At 40.6% G+C, this 16,608-nt stretch overlaps 1 protein-coding gene across 1 annotated transcript in view; it reads left to right on the forward strand.

The window, feature by feature from the left end:
- The window catches only part of LOC148534615 (zinc finger E-box-binding homeobox protein zag-1-like), a 109,747-nt gene that overhangs the window by 66,211 nt on the left and 26,928 nt on the right, over nucleotides 1-16,608 (forward strand). The gene's annotated exons all lie outside the window — the stretch shown is intronic.

Raw genomic sequence — 16,608 nt, forward strand, 5'->3', positions numbered from 1 at the left:
CCCGGCGCCGAACCTAGAGTGAACACTTATGGGGCACATTGACTAGCAGACACAGAAATGACTGCACGATTACGACATAATCGTGTAGTCATTACACAGTCTGTGCTGTGCCTACAAGATTTGATCGTTCAGTGTAGGCACCCTGCATCATCTTTGAATATGGGCAATCTGTCGTTATTGGCAGATTGACCAGCATGTTCAAAAGATGATTGATGTCGGAACTGACCAGCGGAAGCGCGCATCGCTGGTCATTTCCGACATTGTGTTGCACGATTTGCAGCCAAATACTGAGCGATTACACGATTATGATGTCGTAATCGAGCAATCATACAGTATAATCGGGTAGTGGATGTGCGCCATAACTCATGTAAAGGGAGTGCTGCTATACTCATGTATGGGCATTGGTTGCTGTTTCAGGCTGAATCTAGCTACAGACACAGTAGACCCGGAAATAGGTAGGTAGATACTAGGGAAGGGGGTGTAGGACCCTCCTGCTCCAGGTGCCATGGCTTTACGCTGCTCCTCTGGCTACAAGGATATGATGTGGCTCCCTGACCCGGCGTGAAGACGGCCCCTGCATATGGCGTACTACAGTTTCCGGGAAGCTGCAGAAGACTGAGTTATCTGGCATGGCTGCACTGACAGGGGGATTCCAGTAGGTCACAGCGGGTAGTGGGTCGAGGTTTGGTGCTGCGGGGTTGCTGTCTTGTGTTGCGATAGCTGAGGGTAGCTTCCCTTGGTTGCTGCTAACAATGAAGAGTGGCGAGCGGCCAGAAGGGGGTATTACCCTTTGGCAAACAATAGAAGTGGGGGGGTGGCTGCTACTACGACTACTACTTTAAGTAGTTATTTACCCTTACCCCCAGCACTGCCTGCCCTTACTTCTCACTACCCCAACTTTTCCCTGCCTTTACCCCCATCTCTACTCCAACTGCTCCTTGCCCTTAACCTTCTCTACCTCACTGCTACCTGCCCCCAGCACTGTCCCAACTGATGTCTGCCCTCACCACCCATAACATGTGATGGGACCCCAAAAAAATGGAGTAGGACCCCAATATTTTAAGGTGAGGGGTCCCTGGGACCAACAATTTTTTTGCTCAGTGCGATCACTGACTCCCTGGAAACAGTCCATTTTGCTTCAGAGTCCATGGCCAAATATATCATCGCACTTACAAATTGGTGAAATGTTACAATAAAAAAATCATCAAAAAACATAAAAGGCCGTGGCTTAGCTGGGTATGTTTCACACACATCTTTTATTACCCGATTCCATCGTATTAACATATGATCTAGCCATTATCTAGCGAAGCATTTTCCGTACGTATGTTCTGGGTTCAAATTGGCAAAATGTTTGCCACGGGCATACTAGCAAATAAATAAGTAAGCACATGGACTACCAAAGGAGGATAAAGAGTCTTAGTGACCTGTAATTGAAAAATACTCATGCATGGGAAATGGAGAAACATGAAACTCTATACATATGAACTATCTAATAGATTCCAATTAGCAGAAGGACAAGTTACCAGTATGATGGAGTGCATTTCCGTACAGTTCTTTAGCAAGGTGAGTAGAGCCATAGCTAGACTCTTTGGTGCCCTGTTCCAGAGAGAGCATTGGCGCCCCCTCCCCCATTTTTTAAATAGGGACATAAGAGAGTGCACCTGAAAAATGGCCCGTGGCCAAATAGGGAAGGGCCAGGGAAAAGATAGGGGAGGCAAGTAGATGCTGGGGATAAAATAAGAGGAAGCTAAAAGTGAGAATGATAATAAACAAGAAAAGTTGACAGGCACAAACAGCGCCCCCTGCCCTGTGGTGAACTGGCACTGGTGGCACGACCCTAGTTACGGCCCTGAAGGTGAGTCTTACAACTGATTAATAGTTGTCAGTGTCTCCCACTGGCATAATAAGCTCTGCAACATAAATTGGTGTAATTCTGGATATGGAGTGGTCCAAAAAATTCACAGGGTCAACAGAGTCCAAGTCAGGTCGGGTGATTGATGCATTTTGCTATGGTAAGTACCCACAGCTTCCTCAGAATTTCACATTCTGAAATTCGAATTTCACTTGTTTAATAACAAAGTGTTATCTGCATCATCAACTGATATTTTTTTCAGGGTAGTGCTGTATAAATGGAATCTTTAACTTTCCAATTGGTATAAAGTCAGATGTTGATTGTGAACACAAAGCAAAAAAACTACAGGGAATACAGACAACTAAAAATGGGAAAGGTGTAGTAACCATTTTCAACAACATAATAAAAAAGAAAATGATTGCTCAAATAAGGAAACTTATTACATTACTAATGTAATACATAGACTAAACAATGCAATAAAAATGTAAAGAATAAAGAACCATGTGAATGGTAGGTTCACTATAGACAAAAATAGACGAAAACTGCATAAGCTTAAGGATATGTAAAATTCCTGTTTTTCTGATTATTGGCTATATAATATAGCCCTGTTGCCGGGTAGAATTTTGGCTAGCTAGATTTTTAAACAGTTGGTGGTGTTATCCAGTAAAGTTTGAGGGGAGTATTTTTCTGAGTAGTTTATAAATAGGCAGTATGTACTTCTGGATTGTTCTTTTTGGTTTGGATGTCCCATCCTCCTGCCCAAAATCTTGCTGTTTATGTTGTCTTATAACTTAACATTTTTTCAATTCAGGGGAGGTGCAGCTAGGCTGCCAGGCGTTACAACTCAGCGGCCAATTGTCACACAAAAGTCATTGTGGGACACTTACCTTTGATTTGGTGGCGAGTTTGTCCTACCTAGGCGGGGGGCCTGGGCACTTTTTTGCGGAATCACTCAGACTGTGCTCAAGAGGGCAGGGTGAGTCTTCACAGTGCAAGTGGGCCTAGGGGGCAGGGGTGTCTTAGTTGTACCCCATTTGTGAAGAATTCGACTAGATCTTAGAGTTTGTAGCGCCTTCTTAGACACTCGTTAGGTTACTTAAAAAATAGGTCAATCAGTTTTTCCAAAGCTATGGTTGTCAGTGTCTTTATTTCTATTTAGGTTAAGTAAAGGGTTATTATTGGTTAAATGACATTAAACTAATAGACGCCTTACTAGCTCTATTGATCTTCTTCATAGAAAAGATTGGGCAGTGTCTGGCATGAGAAGTCAAAGACCATGTGTGAAATGGCAGCGTTATGGTCAAACAAATGCTTCATGCATAGGTTAAAAAGTATAGAGCCAGTATAAACTATGGCAGTGTTTCCTAAACTTGTTCCTCAGGAAGCACTAACAGTGCATGTTTTCCAGGTCTACTCACAGAATCACAAGTGAAATTGTTAGCTCCACCTGTGGATCTTCTAAAATGTTTTAGCCAGCGTTGAATACACATGCGCTAGGAAAAATGGAAACCATGCACTGTTAGTGCTCCCTGTGGAATGAGTTTGGGAAACTAGAGGATCAATTTAATTGTAGTGTTAATCTAAAATGAACAGTAGTAAGTCTGGTTAATGTTAGCAAAAATTTTTTTGTGTGGTTGTTGTAAGTTGCTCACAAAGATGATCAGCTGTTTGCCCAAGTGAACCTTTTCAAGGATATTGGCACGTATGTGTACATTTAATTTTATTTAAAAATAAAGATTATTTTTAATTGCAAAACTTTTTGAAGTTTGAATAAATATTTATAACTATATCAGCCGATATAATGAATATTAAAATCTATTTACAGAAAACGCCATTATAATTTCTGCGCATTCGATAGGGACACATCACAAATATTCAACAATTTGCAACAGTAAAGTGGTGTATTTTTTCAATATAATATAATTAATATTTTGTGAAATAAAAAACAGGTATATACTCTAGATATGTTTAGGAATTGTGATTGTATTCATACTAGCAGATTTTTTTGTATTGTGTCTATACAATTCAACGTAAATAGTAAATGTCCACATTTGTGGACTTTAGCGCTCATGGGTATTTTTGTTTCAGTGTATATTCTATATGTATTTCTTGTGCCAGTGCAGTGTGTCTTTCTATCGGCTTATGTTGATGACATCACTCCCACTCCGTGCCACGAGTCTCAGCTTCTCCCAGATTCTTGCCACGGATGGACATCGGAAGTCCACCATCAAATGATGGCTGGGCTTCCACCATTGAAACTTTTGATGCAATGGTAACTATCGCAAAAAAAAATTTGATGGAATAAAGTATTCATAGGATTTGCGTATGTGCGAAAAACCCTGTTTATGTATGCGCAATACCCCTGCAGCACGGCCGGCTATGGAATGATCTCTACATATAAAAGAATAGTATTAGAACCGCAAGAAGTCATCTCCAGATGGGACAGAAACCGAAAGAAGTACCCAAGTAACAAGGCCATTTGCTGTCAACCAATACAACAAGTTATGGGGGGAGTAGATATGTGCGATAGGATGATTGCTCACTACCCTCATTCAATCAAAAATCTAAAATTTTACCTTAATATTGCATTCAATTTTGGCGAGAAATCAAACATGAGTTTACTAGAATTCAAAGCAGGAATTGCAGCATCATTAATTAAATGGGTGAAAAAAGGGAAAGGCCTTCTAACTCTAAGGTGGAAACACCACCAAAAAAAGCAAAAAGTTGGCAGAAGGTTGTACCTGATATAATATTGGATAGAGTTGGGCATTATCCCAAAAAATTGATCTTAAAAAACCTACACGATGCCAGGACAAAAACTACCAGGCGCATTCCCTACATTTGTGGAAAATGCAAAGATTCAGTGTGTCCAGAATGTATGGAATCATTTCATAGTTAACAACCACCTAAGACCAATGTACACATACAGTATGTGGCCAGTTCATTTTTCCGGCTTTTCACCGCTTATATCAGATAAAAAATTGTTATCTCTTTATTTATGATCTGTTCATAAAAATGCATTAAAAAAATATTATATATCTCTAACTTATAAAAATTCGTACCTGAAGAGGTTAAAAAGGATTAACCAAATATTTGCATTGAGTTGGACTTTTGATGCATGTTCTGAATGTATTAAATATTTTTCTTCGCAAAGGTTTTTTTTTTCTAAACTGTCATCATTATTTTTCTGTTTAGCTTTTTCATACTGTTAATTTTTTTATTAACTTTTACAGGCATATCTTGTGCTAACTTTCCACGACTTACTCTCTGATGTCATAGACAGACATTCCAGCCCATAAGTCACGCAATAATAGCCTTAAAACTTAAGATATTTTAGACGTTGTTTATAAACGGAAAAAATGTGTACAGCAGCATAGATAGATGTGAAACTCAAAGTTTTGCTGCTATCACTGATTCCTCAGCTGCTTTTACCTTAACTACTGCTACAGAGAGTTGCATTAATTGAACTAAGAAATATGACCTGAATTGACCAGGGCTAGTCAGTCACTAGCAGACAATCACAAGCAGTGGAAAACACTGATGGGCTGACCGGCTAAAAGGGACTCATGGTCACTATTGGTCATAGTAAAGCAATGGCGGGTGCCTGTAGCGAGAAATTTCCACTGGATTGCGATGAATCAGGAACAAAGAAAAGTTATAAGAAAGTGGTGTACAAGGGAGTGTTTTATTCCAATAATAATAATAATAATAATAAAAAAAAAAAATTCTATATTTTACTGTTGTGATTGAATTTAGGAGATAAAAAGAAAAAAAACAGTACATTTTCCATACATAGTTTTATCCCCGGAATAGTTTCCCAGAACAAATCTTCATAATGACTTTAAAAAAAAAAGCCTGCTGTGCATAGTACAAAAATCTTCCCTCTGATCGCAGCTTTACAATCAATATCTTCACTTCTAATAAAAAAATGTTACTAGCTGTTGCCTGTGTCTTCATCCATGATGAAATCGGTTCAGCCAACATTTTTTTTTGAGGTGTTCTAGTTGTACTAGGAGCCCTGTCGCGGGAGTGGCCCAGGTAACCAACAGCTCTATACAGACTGGTGGCAGCAGCTCCTTCACCCACCGCTCACACTAATGTCACTGTGTGCCCTGTGCACAGACTGCTATGTAGCCTATCCAAATTCAAGTGAACGTGGGCCCAAAGCACATTGCCCCCCACCCCTTAACAGCCACACGCATGCTGTCACACCTAGAGATTAGTGCCACAGACAGATTAATACATTACCTTTCAGTCACATTTAGATCTAGGCCGGAGGTTGACAAGAGAAGAAAATATCCATCAGACAGTAATGCGTTGGCCCTAAAGGAGGGTGATTAGAGTACTGGAAATAAACTCATATTATACAGTAAGAAGTCCGATAAATTAGACCACCTGTTATAATAATAGTTATACTGGAAAACAGAATACATGTGGATTAGTTACATTGCAACTCTGCATTACTGTAAGTGTATTATGTACGTCCAGACTTATAGCAAGTATTATAGTAACCCTTCTTGTAACTGACTTGTCAGACTTCATTTCTCTTTGTTACCAAGTGTTGAGCTTCATTTAATGGACTTATTTTTTTCTTACCACATGAAGAGATGCCACTCTGGACATACATCTTCAGTGTTATATTTTACCACAATAAGGGCATTTTGCATAAGTGACATTATTATTTGCACACTTTAAATGCTTGACGATTTGTGGTTGAGCACAGGGCCCTCCACCCTCATGAGAACATTGCTCAAAGTGTGTTACCGCTCCGATTTAAGGAACCAGATGATTCTACAGAAAGGTAGTGTGGCCACAAAATACGGCAATACTTATTGACACCTTTTCTTTTTATCTGTTGCAGGAGGTGATCATGCATTTCTAAACTCAGCTTGAACCAAGGTGTAACAACAGTAAAGTAGCCCAGACCACTATTATAAGGCCAAGCAATACAGGGAGTCCTGGGCAAAAAAAATGATCTAGTGCATTCATGAATTACCTATGAACCTGACAAAAATAAAATAAAAACAGTCAGTATAACCTTCAGGCAGTTGTGTTAGGTTGATGATTATATACTTAGGGGTCTACTTAGGGGTCAATTCAATTAGGGGCAAGGTTGTGCCATAGGAACCCTTCATCGCCCCTAATTTGCACCAATTTTGCCGTAAATTGCCCATTTTAGTACATAGGCGCTAGGATGTGTGCATTGCAATATCGTCATCATTATGAATTGAATTGATAGACGTGCTTGTGTTTAACTAAATAGAATCCATATGGTGCTTAGCTGGCCAATGCATCTAAGATGAAGATCATGTGCAATAAATATCTATAGATATGGGTATGGAAATGTCAGAACTGATATCAAAAGAAATAATATATTAACATAAATAAATACAATGAAAATAATTAAATATGCTTATTGAAAATGTGTCTCGGACCGGCAATGTCTGACTATACAGTAGACTCAATATATTACATGAAATAAGGGTGGTTATAGCTCTTTTTGTGAAAATATACGTTAGTCCAGGTCTCCCCCGTACCTGACAATGGGACTGTGTCCGGAGCACCGGCTGATTAACTCACCCTACCTTTCCCTAGCGGTGGTATGAGCTGATGGGAGTCTTGCAGCAGTCGGAACGGGATCAGTCTGCTGTGTAAATGGCCCGTCAGACTTCCGCTTTCACTCGTCCAGACTGTGTCCTCTCCCAGGCTCTAAGCAGAGAGACGCTGTTTAAGTTGTGAGTTCATGCTGCCTCGTGTGCTCGCGTCCACTCTGTGTTGACGTCAGTATGGGGTTTCTGGAAACTTATTCGGATACCTAATCAAGGCAAAACATCATCATTACTGGGATGATGACGCTTTGCCTTGATTATTTATCCGAGAAAGTTTCCAGAAACCTCATACTGACGTCAACACAGAGTGGACGCGAGCACACGAGGCAGCAAGAACTCCCAACTTAAACAGCGGCTCTCTTCTTAGAGCCTGGGAGAGGACACAGTCTGGACAAGTGAAAGCGGAAGTCTGATGGGCCATTTACACAGCAGATTGAGTCCGTTCCGACTGCTGCAAGACTCCAGCAACCATCAGCTCATTCTGCCGCTAGGGAAAGGTAGGGTGAGTTAATCAGCCGGTGCTCCGGACATAGCCCCATTGTCAGTTACAGGAAACCTGGACTAACATGCATATTTTCACAAAAAGAGCTATAAACACCCTTATTTCATGTTATATATTGAGTCCACTGTATAGTCAGACATTGCCGGTCCGAGACACATTTTCAATAATCATTTTTAATCGTTTTCATTGTATTTATTTATGTTTATATATTATTTCTTTTGATATCAGTTCTGACATTTCCATACCCATATCTATAGATATTTATTGCACATGATCTTCATCTTAGATACATTGGCCAGCTAAGCACCATATAGATTTCATTTAGTTAAATACCATCACGTCTATCAAATTGCGATTACCATGTATTTTAGTCAGTGTTTCTGATCAAACTAATAGACAGCTGCTTACACAAATATTGGGAGCGCAAGATACCACAAATCCATGAATTGAATTGACCTCTTACTGTGCTGTAGTTTTTTTGGTCATTGTTTTGGGATGCTACTGATTTGGAATGTTGGATGGTTTTTCTCAGAAATATGGACCCAAACACTTTTACTTAACATCCATATCTAGCAGATCTGTTCTATATTCTATATAGCAGCTGTTAGATGTTCTAAATAGCAGCTGTTAGATGTCCTATATAGTAGCTGTTAGATTGCTCCAAATTCTAATTTGTATGGTTAACTCAAAAATTGCACAGTATATATGTGCAGACTAATTAATGCAAATGTTTACAAGGCTAGCAAAGATAGTTTATACTATAGATAACCAATATTTCAATTGATGAAAAGAGAGACTCTTAATTATTGTATGAACCAACTTATCACACACAGCTAAAAGAAGCACAGAAACTAAAATTAACAACAATAATGCTATTATTTTGTTTTTAGCATCCAAAAAGCAGAAATTTATATAATTACTGAGTTTTCCACATAGGACTATACATCAGACTGCAAAGAAGGAAAATTTGGAAGCAGAGAGGAACAGTCGTTAAAGAGAAACACTTGGGTTGGTGTATTGAAATAACAAGACTGCAACTGATACACATTTGCAATGATCTATGCAGATGTGTGAACCCTGAAAGATTGTGTCATGCAGCAGGGAAGTTCCTTGATGTAACAGTGTTTTTTACATGCCCTATACACGGAGTCATCATCTCACTTGCCACAGCCTCCCAAGAGAATGTGAGAAATTTGAGAAACTTTTGATTCCCACACTAATGTTCTATTCAAATACTGTTTTAACTCTTACTGTGAAACTATGCTTAAGTCATATTCCTCAGTCAGTGATGGGTCAGGTTAATTATTATTATTATGATTATTATTACTACTACTACTACTCAGTGGTCGAAGTGGGAATTTTGAAGTGGGGGGTATGGAAAATATAGAAGTCGTGGTAGTGGTGCAAGTATAAACAATCTCTCAGTATTAATATGAGTGTGGCCACGCATCACAGGGGTACACAATAGGGGTACACAAAGGTGGTGGGCTACACAGAGGTGGTGAGGCACACAGAGGTGGTGAGGGACACTGGGGTGGTGTGGCACATATAGGAGGTGCGGGACACAGGGGAGGTGGGGTACACTCTTCACAGGAATAATAACTGTGGAATCTGGTATTACTCACCAGTTGCTTCTGTAACAGAGTTGAGAAGGAGGCTGCCTGACTCTGATTGAGGGTTGTAAAGGTAGAGTGGAGAGGGATCCATCTAGAGGAGTGATGAGAAATGGAGATGAGGAGAGAAGCAAAGTGGTAGCCAGTGGCAGCAAATGCGGAACTAGGGAGGGGGGAAAGCCCCAGCAATTAAGAGGCCCCAGCAGCAGGAATGAGCTCCAGGGCTTAGCCAGCCGCAAACGCAGTCACCTTGATGGCCAGTATAAGGGGCTGTCCTGTCACTGACAGGCTGTCAGGGCAGCACTAGCGGTGGGGGATGGGCGTCAGTAAGGTCAGACACAGGTGGGCGGTGGCACACTACAGGGCTCAGCAGCATGGCTAAGTGAGACTGAGTTATAGTTTAGCCAGCCGCACACACAGTCACTGCGGCCTGTGGTGGGCCCAGGTGCAAAAAAATTATTTGGGCCTCTCCCTTCTAGGCAACATGCTAAATTTATATGGTAGTGCACCATGTGACTGCCAAACAATACAGACAACATTCCAGTGTCTATAATGTGTACCTTCTTTAATCAAATAATAATAATCTATGCACCCATTAATCTGTAATATGTCCCCCTTTAAACTCAACAGTATCCTATTTTCAGCAGTTATGCTCGGAGTCTCCACAGATGGGTTTGCTGGCAGAGGGTGATGGGCAGATGCAGAGGGTGACAGGGTGAGGCAGAAGGTGATGGGCAGAGTTAGAGGTTGACAGGCAGAGTGTAATGGCCAGAGGCAGAGGGTGACAGGCAGAGGGTGATGGGGAGAGGCAGAGTATGATGGGCAGAGGGTAATGGTCAGAGGCCGAGGGTGATAAGCAGAATATCTTGAGCAGAGGTTGATGAGAGAGGCACAGGGTAAAGAGCAGAGGGTGATGGACAGAAGCAGGGGATGATAGGCAGAGGCAGATGGGCAGAGGTTAACGGCCAGTGGCAGAGGATGATGAACAGAGGTTAACGTTGAGAGCCAGGGTGTGATGAACAGAGGGTAACTGTTTGAGTCAGAGGGTGATGGGATGAGGCACAGGGTGACGGATAGGGGCAGATGGTGATGAGGAGATAGTGATGGACAGATAGTGACTGGGAAAGGCAGAAGATGATGGGCAGAGGCAGATGAACCGAAAGTGACAGGGAGAGACAGAAGGTGAGGGTGATAATACTGCAGTGTGGCAAACAATAACAATTTGGAAACAACAGAGTTGGGTGGGAACGTGGGGGTGGATTGGGGTACAAGGTTCTGTCCAGTCACTGACAGGCTATCAGGGTAGTGGGGGGGGGGGGCAGCACAGCAGAGTTCCGGAGCGTGCTTGAGTGAGACTCAAGCCACGCCTCCATTTTCAGCTCAGCAGGCGGGTAAAAAAAAATGTTCAGTGCTTGAAGTAACGTAAATAGAAATAGTAATAGCACACTTTTAATGTCTTTAGCTACTTCCTTATAATTAATAAGAAGTGAACAATATAGGCAATAGGGAAGCGCTGTGTGTTTGATGTGAACGTATAGTAATAGTATGTCGCAAACTGGTTGAAAAAATGATTGAAAGAATGTATATATGTGATATATATCATGCATGTAAAAAGATGTGTGTGTAAAATAATGAGTGAAATGGTAATCATCAAAAATACAATCTGAAAACAAAATATATAAGTTGTAAAACAAGTAAAAAAAAACCGGCAATTTGATTCCTAGGAAATGTACCATAGGTATATAATGTTATAGCTCTTTTTGCAGGGTGGCAAGATTCCTGCTGCTGTAGTGCAATGCCTCAGGAGACTCCCTACCTTACCCTAATAGATGCCTTCTGGCCTCCGTTAGTAGTATAGCTGGTACTTCTGCAACTGCTTCGGTTCTCTCCCCAGTGCTTGTGTCTTAAATAGACAAACTGCTGTGCAGTGTGCGCTCCGTCTTCGGCACGATGGATGAGGTGGCATACACCCGCGATGCACTTGCGATATATCGTTAGCCGATCGACCGAGCGATATATCAACAAGTGTGTACCCAGCTTAAGTCCTTGTGGAAGAACCTTATCTTTTATCAATGATTAATTATACAGGAATATCTATTTTATACATTCTTATATATTTATTGTATTAATCGGAGCCATAGAATATTTTGGACTTATAGTACCATTCAGAACTAACAATCTTAAGCTTTTGTTTGACACTTTGGTTTCTATAGTTCACATGTACCCATTTTAGAAATGAATGTGTCCTTTTTGACACGTAAAGTATCACATATTTCTACAGAAATAGGTAGGAGAAATATGGCAGTGCTTACAATTAAGAGCATAATAATACATGTATTATAGAAATTTGCTACAGTATATATGAGAGTTTCAGTGCAGACAAATACGCTAAACCAAAGCTTCCCAAATGCAGTCCTCAAGGCACCCTAACAGTCCAGGTTTTAAGGATATCCATGTTTGACTTAATTAGTAACACAGTCAATTTGACTTAACCACCTGTGCTCAACCATGGATTCCTCTAAAACCTGTACTATTAGGGAGCCTTGAGGACCGCGTTTGGGAACCTCTGCGCTAGACTGTACCATACTACTAGTAAAACACACAGATCCAATGCAATTCTTACTTATATGGACTGCACATAATGCATGTGTTGAAATTCAAATGTTAGATATCAATATATGCACAGTACATATTAAGAAATTACAGAAGATGATATAAAAAATATATAATTCTAAAGTTACCCATCTTAATAAATACATATACAGTAATTGTATCACAATACAATATATACCAATAATGTACATTTTAACAAGTGAAAATGTACAATGATGTTTTATACAGATATAGGATGGTGACTATTTCATATCCTGACTGTCTAACTGTGATTGTATATCCAGAGGTTTAGATAAGTTGGAGTTATCTGATACAAGAGATGCTGGCTCCATGTGCAGGACTGGTAGATGGAGCACAGTTGGTCAGCCTCTACACCCTCTGTGACTCCAACAGGAAAGGTCTAAATCCAAATCAAACATATTTAAGGTTAAAATGATTAATGCTTCTATAAAGAAAGAGTGGAGGCATTTACTATAGCAACCAATTAGATTGTAACTATTATTTAATTAATAGATTCTAGAAATTATCTACAATCTTCCCTTTTTAAATGCTTTAGTAAATCTACCACTTAATCCAGCAAGAGGTAAAGTGCATTCGCATTCATTGGTATCACTTCTATTAGGAGAAGAGGCAAAGAGCTGCTCGAGGGGATTAAATATTGTGATCACTATGAACTTCCTCCTTTACTTGCTGATGTGATGGTGATGTCACCGCCAGGGCTATCTGTATGCTTCTGATTGGATGTTTGCGTATTCATCCCTCCAGCTGACAGTACTTGAGTCATTAGAGATTTATCATGTCTTGTTGTGGCCTATTACTCCTTTCCATTTTGACGACTGCAGGAAAAAAGATTCCCTTTGAATTTTTAACATGGCAAATTATGAAGTATTTGTATTTAGTTACATTTAAAATTAAATATATGACTTGCATATTTATTACTATCACTGTCAAGATACTATTCTTGTGGGTATAACACTTCATTACAGTATATTGTGCGCAAATAGGGTAAAGCAACTTTTAGATTTATAACTGACACTATCAATCCGCACCTGTCGATATGACTATACGCCTGACGTACGTCTGACATAGAAATACTGTTGAGTTGTGAGTTGGATGTATCTTGAGAAACCTGTGAATTAAAGAGCCTGAATCTGAGTTGCACTTATGGCCTGATTCAGAGATGGACGGAATTGCAGAGCCACACATAAGCGCTTCCTGGAAAACGTGGTGACACGCCCCCAGTTCCAATAATAGTGGCCAGCCACACCCCCTAAATGCCTCAGCATGTCAATCATGCCACAGCTTGGGGGGGAGGGGTGGCGGTCTGCGAGTGAGATCGCAGGTCCGTTCTGCACATGCGCAAAGACATCGGAGATGTGTGCTAACCATCGGGTTAAATCTGATTCGGTCTGAATCAGGCCATTAATTCGGTCCAAATAAGTATGTCTACATCGATCATTAAGTCCTATATGACTATACACCTCTATTCTGTTATTTATGCCACTGCAACACAACAGGCTGTGCAGCCATGAAAGCAGCCGTCATCACTATCAACATCAGTTATACCTAATCTATGAGAGGTACAGAAGATAATACTGAAAATTGCATGCACTGTGCAAGTCTGGCTACACGCCCATGGCATGCCTACAGAGCTGTGGATCTTATAAAATGTGTAAGTGCATAATAAATGTACCTGTGCTTTAGCAAGAAGATATGGAAAACATGCACTTAGGATGCCCTGAGGATTGGTTTTGGGAAACACAGGTCTGAGGTAATGGGCCAGATGTACTAATCTCTGAAAAGTGATAAGCTGGAGAGTGATAAACCACCAGCCAATCAGCTCCCAACTGTCATATTTCAAACACAGCCTGTAACATGACAGTTTTGAGCTGAGTGGCCGCTCATTTATCACTCTCCAGTTTATCACTTTTCTGAGCTTAGTACATCTCCCCCATTGTGAGATATGAAAGCCATACACTCTTTCACTTCCTGCAATTTATTAATAAGATACACAAAGGTGAAAATTAGAGATGTGCTCCGACCCCCGTGTTTTGGTTTTGGATCTGGATCTCCCCTGGTTTGGGATCTAGATTGGTTTTGCCAAAACCTCACCTCCGTGTTTTGTTTCCGAGTTTTGGTTTTGGATCTGGATTTTTTCTTTAAAAAAAAAACAGCTTAAATCACATAAAATTGACCTTTTTGTGTTCCTACAGTATTAATAACCTCAATAACATTTATTTCCACTCATTTCCAGTCAATTTTGACCACCTCATAGCTCACAATATTGATTTGTTCATCTAGTTTAGGCCCAAAATTTGCACCAAGATAGCTGGCTGACTAAGCTAAGCTGCAGCAGTGGGCGACACAAACACATGGCAGTTCAACTTCAAACATGGCACATCAGGAAACACTTTTATTACTCAAGAGAGGCCTGAGGGAGTTGGAGTATGTATGTAGTTGAAGGTAGGGCAGGGACAGGAAGGGTTGATTGGTAGTAAATTTTATTTTGTTTTTTGATTCCAAAGAAAATTTATGAGGGAGAAGGGGAGGGGAAAAGGCATTTACAAAAAAAATGTGATACAGTACATTTACATCAGTCCTTGCCACAGAAGAATCCTTGAGCATGGCTACTGCTGCTGGGAGTTGATTTTCTCATTCCAGAAGGGGACCAGGAAGAGTGCTTTCCAAAAAAAACCTAAACAATTGACTTAAATAATGCTTTGCAAACCTTCTATAAAGGCATTTCCCAACCTGTACATTTACATAAAAAAAACATAGTTAGTTAGTGGCCTCAAAGTGCCACTTAACCAGCACAGATATGTGGACAAGCATAAGATCTATGATTTAAGGGCAGGGGTAGCCAACCCTGGTCCTCGAGAGCTACCAACAGTGCATGTTTTCCAGGTCTCCTCACAGAATCAAAACTATAATAATTAACTCCACCTGTGGATCTTTCTAAAAGGTTTGGTGAGTAAAGAATACACCTGTGCACCAGCTTGGTCGACTGGAAAATGTGAGCTCTCGAGGACCGAGGTTGGCTACCCCTGATTTAAGGCCTTACGTTGTGTCTTTCTTGAGAATCCTTGTACCTGCTTCTGTGGCTAGGAGTGGATTTTCATCCCAGAAGGGACCATGAAGAGTGCTTCCAAAAAGCAATTGACTTAAATAATCCTTTGCAAACCTTCTGTAAAGGCATTTTACAACCTGTACAAGGACATTAAAAAAAACAGATTTAGTTAGTGGCCTTCAAACTGCCGTTGTTCCCACTGTCCACTTAACCATATGAGATATGTGAACAAGCGGAACAGAGCATTAAAAGCAACATTTCAGATTTAAGGTTTAAGTCTTACGTTGTGTCTTTCTTGGGAATTCTTTCTTGAGCGCCATGCCTGCTTGCTGGGAGTGGATTTTTTCATCCCAGAAGGGGACCAGGAAGTGTGCTCTCCAAAAATAAATAAACAATTGACTTAAATAATCATTTGCAAACCTTCTATTCTGTAAAGGAATTTCCCAGCCTGTACAGGGACATTAAAAAAAGAGTTAGTTAGTGGCCTTCAAATTGCCATTGTTCCCACTGTCCACTTCTTAGATATGTGAATATGATGTTAGAATGTAGAAGGCCATGGCTGATTGATCAACCATGGTGACTGGATTAGTGTCATAAGGAAGAGGAGGCTGCAAACTGGGTGTCATGTTATGAGTAGGCCATATGGGGTATGTTGCTGTTAAGGGATCAGGCTGGTCATCATTATAATTTATCAGTGGACACATTATTATTATTATTATAGTTGTTGTTATTTTGGGTTGCCATCTCCTGAAGGGTGTTTACCAACAGGCAGAGACTACCTACCTATCAGCTCAGGCATAGTGACGTCCTGAGGAACTGAGCTCTGTTCTCTGGAGGGAAGCCAAATAGGTGGGAGCCCCTGTTCCAACATCTGAAGCTCTTATCTCTCCACATCATCTATTATAGATGGAAAAAAAATGTCATCGGGGACATCTAGCTCCTCTTTCTGTACCCTGCTCACCCTTTTTGGACAGGAAGTCCAGGATGGATGGCTTGGAAGAAGAAGGCTAGCAACAGATGGGGATGGTCATTATCAAGACCTGGTCTCCCCAGTGGGTGTGGTCTGGGAGGTATTGGTTGGCATGCAGGCAGCGGAATAACAAAGGCCTTCATGTTGTCTGTGCTTACTATTCCGTATTTCAGTTTGCGATTCAGGTAGGAATAAAGTCAGCTACAAAACACAGTGACAGAATCACTGGCTGTACATGCAGGCCAAATACGATCCATGAATTCCCAGACAGATGAATCCTTTGCTTGTAATAATCTTTGGTAATTCCTTGCAAAGGTGGGTTTTATAGCCAGACACTTTGAAGGTTGTAACTTTGAACTGCTTTATAGAAAACATGTGAATG

This window comes from Taudactylus pleione, unplaced genomic scaffold (genome assembly GCF_031769625.1).
Source record: "Taudactylus pleione unplaced genomic scaffold, aTauple2 ptg000065l, whole genome shotgun sequence".
In the NCBI taxonomy this organism is placed as follows: Eukaryota; Metazoa; Chordata; class Amphibia; order Anura; family Myobatrachidae; genus Taudactylus; species Taudactylus pleione.